Source organism: Peromyscus maniculatus, chromosome 18 (assembly GCF_049852395.1).
Source record: "Peromyscus maniculatus bairdii isolate BWxNUB_F1_BW_parent chromosome 18, HU_Pman_BW_mat_3.1, whole genome shotgun sequence".
Lineage (NCBI taxonomy): Eukaryota > Metazoa > Chordata > Mammalia > Rodentia > Cricetidae > Peromyscus > Peromyscus maniculatus.
The window spans coordinates 37,411,573-37,430,714 of record NC_134869.1 but is presented as its reverse complement, the minus strand read 5'-3'; positions in this window follow the sequence as shown (position 1 = coordinate 37,430,714).

The window sequence follows — 19,142 nt, the reverse complement described above, 5'->3', positions numbered from 1 at the left end:
ACACACATGGCCTACCTTATGGTACAACTGTTTTCAAAAAGAAAGATATTTTAGAAAGAATTTACTCCCAGAATATAACATAATCTATTTTTAATATTTAAATACTTTATTTCATATATTAATGAATACATTTTAGAAAATTAGTTTTGGATAAATGCATAGCTTATGATCATATATTGGAAATCACTCAAGTATTATCTGAAGGACTGTGTTGAGCACAAAAGGCAGAGAACATTCTAAACGTAAGCATTTTGTTCAAGAATAAGTTTATATAGGTTACAGTCAGTTTCTGCTACATTAAAAAAGATCATCCCAGTTTGTTTTCATCTTATTTTATTATTCATTTTTTAAACAAACATTTTTCTTAAGTGTAGAATTTTTTCAAAGTTTATTTATTTTATTATTTTATTGTATGTATGAGTGTTTTACCTACAGGTATTTATACCTTCCATTTACATTCCTCATGCCTGTGGAGGCCAGAAGGCGGCATCAGACGTTCTGGGACTGGAGTTAAAAATACTTGTGAACCATGGTGTGGGTGCTGGGAATTGAACCTGAGCCCTCTGTAAGAGCGACAAGTGCTCATAACCACTGAGGCAGCCAGCATGTGTGTTTGCTAAGTTAAAAAAAAAATCTAACTGGTTAGAGCCTCAGAGGTCTGGAGAGAAAAAGACTCAAAGATTCCAATGTGGTTTGCAATAAAATAGAGAAATGCATTTTAGGGAAATGGAAAAGTATGTGTTTTGTGTAGTTGAAGTAAAGAAATGTGCTTGAATTATGGGAGTGATTTTTCAACATCAAAGGACATATTACTCCTGTAATTATGTTCATTACATCCCAGCAGCATCAGTATAGAGACTCCCACATTATTATCATAATTATAAACTAGACTTTCAACATACAGACTTTAAAAACATTTCCCAAATAATTATATACTGTAATAAAGAGTGGCAGCTATGGGCTTTTCAAGGAAACGGTCAATATTTTAAATATTTTCTGTATGTTTATGATAACAATGTTTTTATTGACTTTTTAAGTAGATATTTTAAAATTTGATAACATACGTTATTTACTCCTTATGAAGAAAAATAAAGACTGGCACATTTTGGTTATTCTAAATGAAAACATAGGCAACAATATATCCTACATCTATAAGCTCTCAGCCTATATTAGAAGGTTAAAGCCTGTCCTGGACAGCCTCCTCTCCTAAATTCATTAGTTTGATCTCTCCTCCACAGTGTGGTTTTCTGTGGAGATGACTACACTGTGCAATTAGTTAAGCTTCAATGAAGACATAAGGTTAGGAATGATGTCTTGTTAAGGGGGATGTTTATCAAAGGAGACATCAAAATATTTTTGGCCACACTCCCTCATCCTACACCCAATACACATTCACCAAGGACAGGCCTAAGGAAGCTGTAACCAGAAAACATCCACCTACAAACCAAAAACAGAGGCTTCATGTAAACATGATTGGCTAGGAGTTTGATGTGGGATTTCTAGTCCCTATAACTGTGAGAAAGTAGGTGTCTTTTGTTGACTTCAGTGGTGTCTTGGAATGGCATCTCTTAGCAGATTAATAGAACATCTAAAGGTACAAAACCCAATTCAACTCATATGGTCAAGTGTTGGTTGCAGGTTTACACTATCATACCTATGTTCTATTGGGACAGTTCAGTGACAATGGGAAAAGACAAAACTCAAAATATTTCACGTAGAGATATTTGTAAGATAGGAAAGGGTAAGCCGGGCGGTGGTGGCACACGCCTTTAATCCCAGCACTCGGGAGGCAGAGGCAGGCGGATCTCTGTGAGTTCGAGGCCAGCCTGGACTACCAAGTGAGTTCCAGGAAAGGCGCAAAGCTACACAGAGAAACCCTGTCTCGAAAAAACCAAAAAAAAAAAAAAAAAAAAAAGATAGGAAAGGGTAATGCATTATTATCTTGGTATGCATTATCTTTGTATGCATTGGTTTCCTATAAAATGTTTAATTTTTCTTGAATTTCCTATAGATTTATGGACTTACAGAGTCTGTACTATCATTATAAAAATTCATAAGTTGGTAGAAAATATAGGAAAGAGATGATCTGACTATCTTGAGATATAGAAGACTTATGAAAAACTAGCTACAAAGGAAAGGCAGAGGTTATAGACTGTTCTAGATATTACATGGCAGGAAAGAAGATAACAGATGGTAGGTAGATAGATTATGGATAGATGGATATATAGGTAGATAGATTAGAGATTAGGATAGACAGACAGATGATAGATGATAGATAGATAGATAGATAGATAGATAGATAGATAGATAGATAGATAGATAGATAGATGGATAGAAAGATAGATAGATAATAGATGTTTGATAGGGAGAAAGAAAGAATGATAGGTAACATCATTAATTTAAAATCCAATTTTAAATCCTTTTAATTTTGCCTTGTTCGCAATTTTAAAAATATAATATCAGTGTTAATTTAAGCATAGAATAAAATCATTTTTGCATGGGTATATATGTGTTGTATGCATGGTTGTGTTCACTTGTGTGAGAGTACACACATTGAGAGTGCATGTATGTGTTCATGTATGAGTGTGCTTAAGAACACACGCACTTGTGCACGCAAGTGCAAGCATTTGTGTGCATGTAAAGACCTCGAGTTGGCATCAGGAGTTTTTCAAGATGGTTCTTCACCTTATTAACCAAGGCAGGGTCTCTCAACTGAAACTAGAGCTTGCTGCTACTGCTCGTCTAACTAACCAGCTGGCTTGGGATTCACTGTCTCCACCTTTTGAGCCATGCAGATGGACTGCAACACCTGCCTGATATTTACACACTTCTGAGGAATCCACTATCCATTCCTCAGGCTTGCACAGCAAACTTGTTATTTGCTAAGCCTTGGATCCAGCCCCTGAAATTCAAAAAAGTATTTACAGTCAAGTACCCAGATACTTTACTCTAGAGTTTCATTTCTAACTTGCAAGAAAACTTTATTTTGAAATATATTTGTTTTTAAAAATTAATACACTCATTAAAATATAATTTCTTGATCAAATTGGACCAATTTTGAAATTTTTTCATCTCTCCTGAATCCATGAGCTGTTTAGAATTTCCTTCATTTACTTAGTTTCTTTAGTTTTAAATTGTATTTCTGTTTTATATTTATATTTTAATGACCATTGTCATTATATCAAGAAATTAAATTTATGCCCTTTCAGATCACACAATAATTTGTTAATTTTCCTGTCTGCTTCTGTCTTTCCTCATGGGATATAGTATAATCACCAGCTATTGTGATTAAAGAATCCTACTTTAAAATTTACAGTGTGCTGTTGTTATCTGGCAGCTAAAATTGATTTATTAAAGATAGGTGTTCCATAAACTATCACTTCACCTAGTATGATAATTTAAAATGTAGGTTAGACTTGCAAGGAATGATTGTCCAATTGATGGACACTAGCAAGGGGATAGATGAGTTTCAAGGCTCCCCAACCCTATTCTAACCTCGCCATGATCCTGAGTCTTTCAGGGGTTTCCTTCATACCCATGCTGTTCTTCTTAGTGACTGGAGAAAAAAAATTATTGTGTCCAGCAGATATCCTTTCACTTACTGTTTTTAGTCATTTTGAATGCCCTAATAAATTTCCTTCCATGCTTCCTTACTCAGCTCTGCTCTACCCTAAAGGGCTCAGATTTTGTTCATTTCATTCCTCAGGTGTTGACAATATATTGATGGAAGGAATTCACATTTCTCTGACACAACTTAGCTTGCTTTGCAGATCAACTTCTGGAGAACATTTGTCACTTTTTATAACCTATTTATTGAGTAATGTTCATGTCTTTTTTTCATATGTCCCTGCTGTATTGATTTAATTTTCCTTGTTGATTCCATTCTACCTTGGCTTCCAAATCTAGATTTATTCTAACCCATCTCACTCACTCAAGTGAAGTATAGCTTAGATAAATTTTAAGTGAGTTGTTTCTAATGTTATTTTTTCCAAATTCCTTGAATACTTTGAAACTTCTTTTTTGATTAAGATCATGATGAAAGAATTAATGCTTTCTATTTTTAACAGATTTTAGTTAGCCCAATGAATTCCAGTCTCAGAGTAACTTTCTCACCCACAAATACTATTCCTAAAACCAATCATCTCATAAATAAAAGGTATAATTCATTTCTCATCCTGGCATATATTTATGAACTGAAAACTGAATGTAGTCATTTGACAGCTTTTCATGTGATAGCCATTCTGGATGTTTCCTCATAAAAGTCTTCTGTCCTCAAAAGACTGCTGGCAATGGTCGCGAGACGGCAGGAACTGACCTACTCTGGTGATGGGATGGCCAGACACCCAGATAGTGGTGCCATAAACCCCATCCAAGGACTGAGGAATCTGAAGGCAGACATCCACGGCTGGGCCCCTGGTGGAGCACTGGGAGTCTAATTAGTGAGTAAGAAGAGGGTTTATATGAGCGAGAATTGTTGAAGCCAAGGTTGGATAAAGCACCGGGACAAATAACCAAATGAATGGAAGCACAGGATCTATGAACCAAAGGCTGAGGGGCCCCCAACTGGATCAGGCCACCTGAACGGGTGAGACAGTCATTTGGCTTGATCTGTTTGGGAGGCAGCTGTGCATTGGTGCCAGGTCCTGGGCTCGTTGCATGAGTTGGCTGTTTGAATCCTGGGACTTATGCAGGGACACTTGGCTCGGTCTGGGAGGGGGGAATGGACCTGCCTGGACTGAGTCTACCAGATCAACCCCGGTCCTCGGGGGAGACCTTGATCTGGAGGAGGTGGGAATGGGGGGTGGGCTGGGGGGAGGGGTGGGCGAGAGGGGGAGAACAGGGGATTCTGTGGCTATTATGTTGAACTGAATGGTGTTGTAAAATAATAATAATAATAATAATAATAAAAAAACCAAAAAAAAAAAAAAAGTCTTCTGTTGACCGCCTACCTTTAATGATGACACCATCTAGTCTCTAAGATGGAAATAATCTTGAAAACACCAAGTAAGCATTTTAGTTAGAACAATCAGAAATCATTGTTAAAAGAATGTTTGAAACCTGGGACCTATGCAGGGACGCTTGGCTCAGCCTGGGAGGAGGGGACTGGACCTGCCTGGACTGAGTCCACCAGATTGATCTCAATCCTCAGGGAGAGTCTTTGCTCTGGAGGAGATGGGAATGTGGGGTGGGCTGGGGGGAAGGGGAGGGGAGGAGAACAAGGGAATCCGTGGTTGATATGTAGAATTAAATTATATTGTAAAATAAAATAAAAAAAGAATGTCTTCCAAATGTACAGATTTGTACAAATGTGCATAAAAGAAATGCAAACACTGGGCAATGTAACTGTATTACAAAATAAAGCTCTGATCTCTAGACTAAATATAATATTTTTAAGGTGGTTAGTCTTTAAAATTTAAAGATACATAGCTATAAAGAGAGAGATACATGCCACTCGAAACACAAAAATACTATTACAAAGCTAATTTGCATGTTTTCAGCTGCCCATTTTTATCGCATGGTATGCATTTCCATTCCTTTATACATTATGAATAACTTGGAAAAGTTATTATATTTTATATGAAAATCTCACACTTGATAATACATTTATTTTCAGTTATCTTACCAATGCAAGTAACAATAAGTAAGACCGTATATATTTGAAAGTAATATTTAAAAATTCAGATCAGTACATTGATAAATATGTATTTAGTGTCTGACCTTCCTGGACATAGTTAATTAAACCTCTGTAGATTACTGGTGGATGAATTCAGTCTACAGTTGCACCACTGATCAATGAACTGCATCCTAAACATTATCGTTAGCTCCAAACAAAGTAATGAAGGGAGAAAGTCAGTGATTCGTATATGAGTCTGTGGGAGGGGTAATAAATAGGAAACTCATTCTGTATTGGACACATAGACCTTGCATTTCTTTACATGCCCTGAATGATATGTCATTGGCAAAAGTGGATACACAATCCTATAAAACAGTAAAATATGCAGTTGAAGTATTCTGCTTAAAAATAGGGTTAATGAATGACTTTGAGAAGAAAAGAAATAAAAACACTGAGCTTGGACACATTCAGAATGAAATTGGAGGAGATATGAAAGCACCAAATAACAAAGACAAGGAACTGTGACCCTCAAACAAGTTTTGTATCCTTTCTGTCATCTAGAAATTAATGTATTTTGTCTTATACCAATGTAAATTGAGGTTTAATTTCCAGGTGAATTTGGATTATGTATAAAATTTCACAAAAAAAATATTACTTTTATATTATTTCAAAAATTCAAAAGAATGCTCTTAGAGTGAAAATATCTGTAATTAGTAAAATCACCAAAATAAGGAAGAAAATACCAGATTTTATTCCTAATAATAAAACATAGACAGCTGTACACTAAAATACCCATGATATAGTTCAAGGGTCCATTAAAGAATCTGCAGAAACAATCTGATTGAGGTAACAGACCCAGAAAGACAAAGCTCACCCTTTATCCCACTCATAGATGTTAGATTTGAATCTTTAGAGGTGTGTGTGTGTGTGTGTGTGTGTGTGTGTGTGTGTGTGTGTGTGTGTGTATGTGTTGTGGTGTTTCACTCAGAATACTCTTAGAGATCAGGAAATTACTAAAGCACCGTGAGAAGAGACTTTCAAAGGAGGTGAAATAAAACGCGCTAGTATGTACAAAGGGTTAAAACATGGACTAGGCAGTATTAAAATGGAGTAGGGTGGGGAGGGAGCAGAGCATAACATAGAATACAAGGAGGGATAAATGATTTAAATACCATTTTTAAAAAGTCTTAGGAAAGGCTACAATTAAAAAGCTACACATTTGAGGTTATAATGTCATTACATCATAATGTCCCTCTTTTCCTACTTCCACACTGTCCAGTATGCTCCTCCTTGGTCTTTCAAATTCCTGGCCCGTGTTTTCCACCTCAGCATAAGCTGAACAATGACAATAGTAAGCCTGCTAACATGGACTGGAAAAATCCCAGGAGACCTCAACTCTACACAGAAGTTTCGAAGCTACTAAGTGATGCTGAGGTCCAGAGAAACAGTCATCCTCAGGGAGGAGCATGCCCATTGGCCTGAAATTTCTAGGAGTGCTGGGATTGAATTTAGGTCCTCAAGATGGCAGAGAAAGTACTTTTCTGAGTAAACCATCTCTCCAGCCCCAACTTTAACAAGTTTTGTGCTAGTCATCCATAAATATGTATTCAATCTTTTTAAAACTGTAAGATAAAGATTCTCTGCTTTGCTTGTTTCTCTAAACTCTACATATATATACGTTCATATATGTTCATATATGATGAGTTCTTTAGTTATATAAAGAATATATATATATAAAGACAAAACATTGAAGAAAGAAAAATTGAAGCAAAGTAAGAATACAGAATTAAAAATATTTTTCCATATTAAATTAGAACAGTTACTTGTTCCACATTAAATGAGAAATAAGGACTTATTTGTCATTACTCATGTCCAAAGAAAATACTCAGAAATACATCAGTTAACAAAGAAACACATTAACTATTATTAAATAATGACATGAATTCAAACTACAGAGTTAAATAATACAATTGTTAATTGCAATTAGTTCTATTTTTTGTATTTTCGTATTATATTATTATGTATTTTTTAAATGTGCTTGAAGTTACTTATTTCCTCTTCCAGAGAAAGAGCACACTGCAATTAATTCTGGAAAATGGGATCTCTGAAACTTATTAACTGTAACATTAGAAAATAACTTACAATGTTTGAATCATGCCATATTTACTTTCAAACTAAAGGTGGAATGCACATCTGAATTATCATCTTCTCCCACTTCTATCAAATGTGGTTATGTGTCTGTTTTTACATTTTGTGGTATTAGGCTGATATTAAAAAATAGATTCTTCTATCATACAACATATCCAGACCATATTTTCCTTCTTCCATTCCTACCAGTTCCCCTCCCATCTTCCCTATCCCCCAGATTTCCTCCCCTTCCATTCTTCTTTAGAAATCATCAGGCCTCCAAGAGACAACAACCACGCATAGCAAAAAAAAAAAAAAAAAAAAAAAAAAAAAAAAAAAAAAAAAAAAAAAGACACATAAGGCAAGACAAAAGCCCTCATATCAAGGCTGTCCAAGGCAACTCAATAGGAGGAAAAGAGTCCCAAGAGCAAGCAAAAGAATCAGAGACACACCTGCTCCCACTGTTAGGAGTCCCACTAACTAAAAATGCCAAGCTAACAGCCATAACATACATGCAGAGCACATAGTGCAGACCCATACAGGCCCTATGCTTTCTTTTCAGCCACTGTGAGCCTGTGTGAGCCCTGCTTAGTTGACTCAGTCAGCCATATTCTCTTGGTGTCCTCCATCTCCTTGGATGCCTGTAGTATTTCCTCTGCATCTTCAGCCAGGTTACCAGTCTTGGACCAGATGAACTGGATGGAGACGTCCAGTTTATACTCTCCACCTCAAATTGAACCAGACATCAGTTGGCCACTCCCACAAGTTCTATGCTACCATTACCCCAGCACAACTTACAGGAAGGACAGAGTGTAGGGCCATGGTTTGGGGCCTGGGTTGTATCCAGGTTTCTCTTTCTGTAGCTTGCAGAGCATCTTCCCATGCCAATCAGGGGCCCATTGTGGAGGCTCATTGAGCATAGAGAGGTGGAGCTAGTGTCTGCCTGGAGCCTTCATTCCTATGTTCTAGACTGATATTTCATACATATAAACATATACACTAATTCATAATTGACCAATGCTGAATTTCATTTTATTTTGTGGCCTATGCATTTAAAATACAAATTTTTTTCTTTTTCATGTTTTGTTAAAATGTATAATTGTTGAAAGTTGCACTCTGAGTAGTAGCCTACGTGATATATTCGTTGTAAAAAATTAAAACAAACCAGTGCTTTTTGGTAATGAAGACATAAAACCTACTATCTTACCAGTGGCCAAGTATATAATGCAATGTTAACTATTTTCACCATACTAAGAGGTACCACTCTAGAAATTATGGATCCATATTTGCTTTTACCAATATCTCTTTATTTCCACCATCCTGCCTTAGCTCTTGACAAGTACGGTCCTTTATTTTCCTCTGGGTTTGACTTATTTTAGAGTCCCTCTCTAAGTACGCATGGCATTTGTCTTTCTGTGCATGATAATGTCTTCCAAAGTCATGCATTTTATTGACACTGACAATATTTCTTTTAATTCTGTTTTTTAAAGCTGAAATTTATCAATTGTGTATTCATATTGTATTTTCTTTATTGACTCCTCCATTATAGACAATGGAGTGGGTTTGATTTGTTTGATATTGTATATACCATTGCTGTGGGATGTTCTGTATGGCAAATGTGTTGCTCTGATTGGTTAGTAAATAAAACACTGATTGGTCAGTAGTCAGACAGGAGGAAATATAGGTGGGACAAGAAGAAGAAGAATTCTGGGAAGTGGAAGGCTGAGTCAGAGACACTGCCAGCTGCCACCATGACAAGCCACATGTGCCGGTAAGCCACAAGCCACGTGGCAAGGTATAGATTTATAGAAATGGGTTAATTTAAGATATAAGAACAGAGCCGGGCGGTGGTGGCACACGCCTTTAATCCCAGCACTCGGGAGGCAGAGCCAGGCGGATCTCTGTGAGTTCGAGGCCAGCCTGGTCTACCAAGTGAGTTCCAGGAAAGGCGCAAAGCTACACAAAGAAACCCTGTCTCGAAAAACCAAAAAAAAAAAAAAAAAAAAAAAAAAAAGATATAAGAACAGTTAGCAAGAAGCCTGCCACGGCCATACAGTTTGTAAGCAATATAAGTCTCTGTGTTTACTTGGTTGGGTCTGAGCGGCTGTGGGACTGGCGGGTGAGAGAGATTTGTCCTGACTGTGGGCTAGGCAGGAAAACTCTAGCTACATACCATGGCAAGGGATATAGCAATATGCTTATTTTGTCAACACACTAATTTCCCTTATTAAGATAGATACCCAGAAATAAGGCTTTGAGATAACTTTTAGCTTACATCCTACACAAAATTTAATCAAATGTATTTGAGATGTAAACATACACTTGAAATAATAAAACTACAGAAAGAAGATAAAGGGAAAAGGCAATCTTCCTTTCCCCCTCTCTCCCTCCCTCCCTCCCTCCCTTCCTCCCTCCCTCCCTCCCTCCCTCCTTCCCTCCTTCCCTCCCTCCCTTGCTCCCTTCCTTCCTTCCTTTCTTTCTTCCTTCCTTCCTTCCTTCCTTCCTTCCTTCCTTCTTTCCTTCCTTCCCTCCTTTTTAATTTGTAGCACAGGATCTACTACATGTCCCTTGCTGGTCTGGAATTCTACTGTGTAAGCCAGAAGTCCCAAAAATTCATAATTCTTTTTTCCTTCATATGCTGAGAGCAGGAATTACAAGAGTGTGCCACCACACCAACTTTGGGGAAAATCTTTATATTTGCCATTGGCAGGAATTTTGTTTTATTTTGAGGCTGTGCCATCATTGAGATTATAAGATAACTGAAGCATTTCTTGATATAACAGAGTACAAGCAAAAAAAAAAAAAGAGCAAACAGGCTTTCATTGAAAGTAAAATAGTGTACAACAAAGTAACAATGAAATGAATAGATAATCTATGAAGTAGAAGAAAATATTGTAGTCGTGTTTCTCATATAATATGTATGATGAAGCGTTAATATTCAAAATATGTAAGAAACTCAGCTCTAGTAAGACAGTAAGTAATCCAACTGAAAAGCATACATTACTCAAAGGAAAACAAACTACCGGCCAATGAGTGTACAGAAAATGCTCAATAACAATAATCACCAGAGACAAGAAAGTAAAGACCACAGGAGATAGAGCTCTTTGTCTCTTGGGACTGCTTGATCTAAACAAATCAAGAATAATTGTCAGAGGTGGCAATGATGTGTACACTAATGGTGGAATGTAATTAGACCAAGAACAGGAAACTGAGACTTCTCCAAAAATCAAAACTATCCATTTTCATTTTGATTTTTCATATAGCAAGTGTAATGAAATATTATTGTCACTAATGTCCAAGAGATGTATCTGTTTCCATAAATATCCAAGTAAAGGCTATATAATATTAAAGAAAAAAGTTTTTCTAATCATTCAGTAATTATGCAATCAGGTTAAAAGACAATTGACGGTGTGTATGTGATACACATACATGGACACACAGACATATAAAATAAATAAATAAACCTAACAGAGATTTTTTGAAAATTGATTGATTCTATGTTACTAAAATACTATTTTTTTATTATTACTAGTTACTCTACCGTATAAGTTATCTTATGGTTTTTGAAAATATCATGAAATAGAAGTAGTAAAAACTCACTGACTGATTATCTGATACACAGATTAACATATATATCTTTTTCAATGCATTTCAATCACACACTCTTTAACTTTTTCCGCAAAGTTTCTGGTTAACAAAGTTGTAACTAGAAAGTCAAAATAAACAATTGTTTCTGGAGTTCCTTATTTCTCATGATTTTTATTTATTTTAACTGCAAGCCAGAATGTGTGAGCTTATCAAATTTGAGGATAATTTCTTCATGTAACCAAAAAAAATGGAGTGGTAGATCTCAAAGGTCTTCAAAATCAATCATGCCATTCAAGAAGATGACAAGAAAGCAGCTCCTTGGTGTTTATGAACAAATCAGTTAAACAGCTTGAAGATCAGTAGTTCAAATTTTCCATGCAAAAGCAAAAATAACAATTTCATGCCATGGCACTGACCATTGTGGCAAGTCCTTTAAGATATATGTAATACAAAGGATATCACGTGGGAAACATAATGAAAATTATTGTCTGAAAAGGAAAAATTTCTAAGAGGTACAAACCCTACACACACTTAAATTATTTTTATTCCTTTAATCTATTTCAAAATTTCTTTAATTTTTAGCATTCCTATTGATAATTCATTTAACTGATGCTTTAAATTATATCTCACATCTTGCTTTGCTGATATGAGAGGTGAGATAAATCATGACAAATAACCATTAGCACATCACATTTCCCAGATAATGTAATAATACAGTTCTTGCAAACTGCTGATGGCAGTAGTCATCTTCATGCATTTTAGATGTGGATCTTCTTTTGAAATTTTTATGTTACACAAATGTCATCTATCAGAGAGATGTGGAATTTCAAAAATCAAAAGAAATCCCTTAATGGTGTTTGCCAATACCTTTGTGTAAGTCACTACTTTGTGTGCAACCAACTTTTAACCTCATAGTTATAAATTGAATCACAATAACATACCTCCAAATTTAAGATTCAGTTTCAGTACCTTGACCTTGAATGAGACACATACCACTATGAATCACAGCTTATATTTTAAAAAAATAATGAGTAGTGTTGTTGCTGTTGCTGTCCTTTATTTTTTCATATATTTAAGTGTTTTGCCTACATGTATACCTTTGTAACACACACATTCCTGGTGCCTGTTGTGTCCAGAAGGGGATGTTGGATCATCTGAAACCAGAGTTACAAACAGTTGTGACTTGCCATGCTGGTGCTGAACCAAGGTTCTCTGTAAGAACAACAATTGCCCTCAAATACTGAACTGTCACTTTATCCCACTCAGGTGGCATGGAAGGAGGGTGGGGATTGTAAAATCCAGAATACCATGAAGTCTGGTGTGAAACAGTCTCTCATAAAAATGGCTGCATAACAAGATACGAATGATGGTCAATAGACATGCTAACTTGGGACAGGGGGTGGGGGAGTCTTTTAAGGTCATGCCCCTGCATAGGGACATGCAGAGACATAATGCCTGCTGAGAGAGATAAAGTTGGCTTATTCTGGGGAATGAGCCTCCTAACTGATTGTCAAATGTTAAGTGACCAGCACTAAAATCATATATACACAAACAACAAGAATGGATTAGGCAGACTATGTTAAAATATTTGTGAATACATTTGTACCATTATTAATTTGGGAAGAAGAGATGATTAGTTTGAGACAGGGGCATACAAAGATTCAGAGGGAGGGGGCTTGAGAACAACTAGTTTGAGAAAAGGGTTGTTGATTTCATTATATTTTATTTGAAAATACAGTTATCTTTGTAGAAATTAAAGCATGTTAGAGTAGTACTTGAATAATTATTAGCAGGTGCAAAAATAAAATTGTCCTATAGATTCTGGTCCAAAACTTGACATAAATGAAGGATTTAAAAGTTTAACTTAGAGCTAACGAGAATATTCAGTGGTTAAGAGGGCTTTGTGCTTTTGCAGGAGACCGGATTTCCGTTGCCAGAACTCAAACCAGGCAGCTCTCACAGCTGCCGCTCACAACTGTCTGCAGGTCCAGCTCCAGGATACATGACACATTTTTTGGTTGATTTTGGTACCTGCTCACATGCGGCATATACTCACACAAATGTAAACATGATAAAAAAGGGTCTCAGTTGAAGAATGGGTCTTGTCTCTTGTCAAATTTTAACCTAGACAAGAAAGTCTCTTGTCGAATTTTAACCTAGAAGCCACGAGACTCTGACGTCTATCCCCAACACTACTGAATCAAGTAAAAGAGAAAATAAATAAATAATACATCTTGTTACTACTTTAATCTTACTTTGTGATGTTTTCATAACATGCAGAATGTTGTGGAGCAGTCACATCAATAACTAGCTGGAAGTGTTTACATTTCTTTCTTATTAAGTAAACAGCAGTTATAATATTGAACTGATACTGTATTTCTAGAATACTCAGGACTGTCTTAGAATAATTTAGTAATAAGATTTCAGGGCAATTCTCAACAACAATTTCTTCAAATATTTTTGAAATGAGTTTTACTATAAATTCCATAAAGGGTAGACTTAAAATAGACATGGATACTTCCATAAAGTTAATTAGAAATTTCAGAACTGTCTAAACAAATCTCAATTATCAGTAGTAGGAAAGATAGATTTTTAGAAATGGAAGAGATATAGATATGTTCTTAACTCAGATGAAAACGAGTGAGCCATGATGTAGTCAGGCTCTCAATTCAAAACCCATAGGATTCATGAAAGAATCAGTGGGACCAAACCAGGATTAGTTCATTAACTATTTAGTTATTTATGTGAAAGTATAAGTGAAAAACATAAAAACTACCCACTAATTTTGTGTGAACATTTCCAGCCAAGAAACACAGAACACAAGGAATCCAAAACTAGAGTAATCATCACCTTGTATTTATTTATGTATTCTGGGACAGGAATCACTCTGAAACAAGTGCAGCTCTTCTCAAGGCTGCATATCCAGTTAAACTGAAAATTTCTCCAAACTAGAAGATGTCTTAGATCAGAGATGCCGTGGTGAATTATAGAAGATGGACTTCAAAGGGAAGTGCAGGAGCGATCAGTGCACCTGGCCTGTTTTCATCTCTTGAAGGTACAAATGAAATCTACAGGGGAAAACAAGCTTTGCAGAACCTGAAGTGGAGTTTTGTGTACCACAGACCTACTCCATTGAGGAAACTACTGTGTCATAAATGTTCACTTTCACAGGTTTGAATCTAAGGATATTAGACACCATTGATTGCAGTACATACACAGGTTTGAATCTAAGGATATTAGACATCATTGATTGCAGTACATACACAGGTTTGAATCTAAGGATATTAGACATTGATTACAGTAATACACAGATTTGAATCTAAGAATATTAGACATCATTGACTGCAGTAATACACAGGTTTGAATCTGTCACCACACAGAGAACTGTCTTACGATCTTGGATTAACTAAGCAGAGCCTTATTCTAGTTTTGAAATGTAATGGAAAACATGAGACAAAGGGAAACAATGATACATTCTTATGGAAAAGCTCTCTCTCTTCTGTCTCTCTCATCTGTCTCTCTCTCTCCTTTCTCTGTCTCTGTCCATCTCTCTCCTTTCCCCACTTGTTCCTAGACAACTTATTTCACAATAACTTTTTGTTCTCATTTGACTATGTGATGTCTTAATGTATCTTTTTATGCTTCTTTTCTAATCATTTCACGTATAGTACAGATGCACAATTAGCTATGATTTTCTATTTTTCACTACTACCAAACTGTTCACAAAATGTTCCACTGAAATCTAAATACTCTTCTTTGGCATGCTTGCTTCCCTAGTACTTGGGAGGTTAAGGTAAAAAGGATCCTGAGTTCAATGTCAGCCAGGTCACTTTAAAGAGAGCCTATCTGAAGAAAACAATAATAATCATAATCTCATTAGGTCAGTTTTACTTATCATTGATTTTGTTTTCTGGTTCTGATTTTCTATTTCACCAGTTAAACTATTTGAGAATTTTGGTTGTCCAGGAGAATATATATGTATTTGCTATTTTTTTCATTTAATGAGTTTTCTTTTTAAAAAATATGTACTCCTTTTAATCATGTACTGTTTATGGATTTCTATTCCAGCAAAATAGGATGTTCAACTTCTTCCAAGTATTCTGTCATAACTCTTTTAGTTTTAATGATAGTAAATAAAAACTCTGGGCTTTCCATGGCTTCTGATATTCTCTCTTACTGGAAATTTCCAAATGTTCAGTGTTCTTCCCTATTTCCCCATACCCAGCTCCCGCAGTACTGCAAAGTTATCATGATTCCTGGACCAGTAGCACTCTCCTTTATCAATGAACTTTACTTTTTCTGAAATACAATTACTCATTGTGTCATGGATCAAACAGACCGAACAATTTCCATCCTGCAGAAGCTCACAATTAACTTAAAACTACCTTAGGCTTACATGTGTCTTCAGCTACTCCTTCACAAGTCTGTTAATTTTCATAGAAAACAACTTTTAAAAAGATGTTTTGTGGACCAGTGAGGTGATTCAGTGGTTGAGGCTGTTTCCAATAAGTGTGATGCCCTCTTCTTGATCTCCATAGACTATGGTGGAAAGAGATGGCCAATTTTTAAAAGCTGTCCTCTGACCTCCACTGCCGTAGCATGGTACACACACACACACACACACACACACACACACACACACACACACACACGAGAGAGAGAGAGAGAGAGAGAGAGAGAGAGAGAGAGAGAGAGAGAGAGAATAATAAAATGAAATACATACATATGTAAATTTAAAAACTCACTTTTGCCTTAATTCTCTCTTGAAATTACTACAATCTTAATAAGCCATTCCTTTCCACAAAACTAAAACAAAATAATCTTTATTTTATCAAATCAATTAGTAAAGTCCAAGGTCACAATCTGTTCCTCTAATTATGGACTGAAAATAATACAATTGGACATTACCTTCTTTTGTTTGAATTCACCAACATACATTTTTAATGCTGCTACAAATTTGTTATATACGTTCATTCTGATTCTCTTTCCAGTCTTCGCATACATTCAATACTGGTGCATCTTGGGGGGTAAGCTTGTGTCTCAGCAGAACTGACACCCTATTCTTTGCCTATCTCATTTAGTCCCCTTACTTTAAGTATCAATTACATGTATGCAATCTCAATCATTCTTATAAGAAAGAACGTTATCTTAGCCCTTGCATTTTTTAGCTCTAAGTATCTTCCTCATCTAATCTGCATGAAATTGTTGAATTATTACATCAATAAATGAATGAATAAATAAATTACTCAAAATGTTCTGTTTACTTGATTTCAATGTTGTCTTCTAAATCAGAATTTTATAAACATCATAAAGGACACCATCTTTTTACTCATGATTGAAAACCGATATGAGAAAACCTAATCAACACACTCTCTTCCTCTGTATGAGTCATGCTTTGACAATGTATAAATATTTTACACATTTTCTTTTGATTTTGTCTACTTGACACACCTCTTGATGACTTATGAAAGATAGGTGAGGACAACACAATATCGGGAGCATGCCAAAAGTGAGAAACTGAACACTGCTTTGTCTTCCTTCTCTTCGTTTTGTTCTAGCATTTTCAGAGAATAAAAAAGAATCAGTGACTATTTGAATCACAAGAATAGAATGCAGAATAGGATATCCAAAACAAAGTTTTCACAGTGATCCACATGTTTAGGAAATACAGAGAAATAGGAAGCATTTTTCCTCCCATAATGAGAAAGACAGCTAAAAGTACAGTGGCAACTCCCCCAACGTCTTATCGTCTTGCCACACAGTGGGTGTATGGTAGGAGTAGAGAGGAGGCAGAGACCTGTCTGTACCAGGGCCTCCTTTTCAGCTAAATTATCAATATTGATGCAACTTATTCCAATTTTTTCACATATTATATAATCACTTGTTTGGACACACAACTGTCCATCATCCACCCATCATTCACTGAGTCCTGCCATTCCCTTTGCCCTACAGCCTCTATGACTAAGCATCAGCAGTGCAGCTGGACTGTCAAGACTGTCTGGAGTGCTTTGAGACGATCACTTATAGGGTTAGTTCTTTGACAACTAACCTCAGAGACATATTTTGCTTCTCTATTAGATTTTTATTTTGTCTCTTTGACCCATTTAAAACTTTTTACTTTACTGTGACCCTTGATGGGCAGAGAGAAAGAGAGAGAGAGAGGGGGGGGGAATGTATAATCTGAAAGTCAATATTAGTAATTAAGTTTGGAATAAAAGAACCTCTGTTTCCCTTTATAAGCTATCAATGAAATCAATACTTGTGGCAAATAATTGCATACAAAAAATATAAAAAAATTATTGTTGTTCAACACATTCTGATATTGTGCGTGGAATGACATAAATGTGTTCATCTATGTCTCTGATGGCATACTCATGAGAAAGGCAAATTGGTATGTTTCCTTTCCATATTAAAACTAGGAAACAATTTCATATAAGCCAGGAATGGAATTCTGGTCTCAAGAGAGTAGAATATGTGGGTAGCAGGCTAGATGGAAGTTGAATATCATGTATTAAGATACAATTACATAAAACTAGCCAGCTCTAATTCTCTGCAACATGAGAAAGTGACTGTAGTTTATGATACTCTTAAACATTTTGTAGAGTTCACTGTTTCCAAAATAAAGAAACTGTAATGTTTAAGGTAAGAGGAATGCTAATTGACTTGCCTTAGTTTGATTATTAGATTTGTATATATGTATTTTATTATCAAAATACATCTCAAAAAATGTTCACAATTGTGGAATGCTAATTTTTTTGGAAAATAAAACAAATAAAAACAAGAAGAACCCATATTTCTTGGAGAGTCTACAAAAGTTTTTCTCAAAGATTCAGACTTGGATCAGTGCACTGAGAAAAGAAGATGGCCTTCACTAATGTGAGGGGACATCACCCAGTTCATTGAGTATCTGAGTAGGGCAAAAAGGAAAAGAGAAGGAAAATTCCTTTCTGAGTTAATCCATCTTCTCTTGCCCTCAAACATCACAGATCATGGTTCTGAGAATTTAGACTACAGGACAGAGTGTTACATCAGTTTCTCCACCATTTCTCAAGACTTCAGTTTCAGTTACGCTATCAGATCTTCTGCTTCTCAGTCCACTGGACTCAGCAAATTGCTAATCACTGATTTCTCTGCTTCTTTAGTTCACAGACAGACAGTATATCATGGAGTTCCTCAACCTCTGTAATCACATGAGCTGATTCCTGAAATAAATATCTGGTTCTACCTCTTGTTTAGTTTTCAGAAACAGATTTAGGGTTTCTTGAATTGTCATACTAATAATGACTCTCTATTTAATTAAACTCAAAATTTGTGATTGTTTTCCTACATTAAGTAAACAAGTATAAGCTACAGTGTAAAAAATTAAATTACAAAAATTTACAGCATGTATGCCTTGGATTTTTCTATTCAATAAACTACAAAAAATAAATAATTTAGCAAATCTGAATTTGATATACTAAAATATTTTCAGGGAAACTGAGGAATAGAATGACTTACACTGATTATCTTGATTGCTATGCAATGTGGTGAAAAAGAAAGATAAGCTCAGTGATTTGAGAAGGCAGGATCAGAGTTGTATTTACCATTAACATATTTGGAACTGTGTCCTGAAGGAAAATAATAACTGTTAAAAATTAAACAGAGAAAAAATACAACAGAGAACTTAGGTATAGTGCAAGTTGGACTACTTATCACAAAGGATGTGGATTGTTGAACTGGTCAAGAACAGAGTCCTCTAAATTGAGGTGGAGATGTGTAGAAAGTCCCTCCTGAAGGGGGAGACTGAGTTCTTCCCTAGACTCTAAGCTGTGTT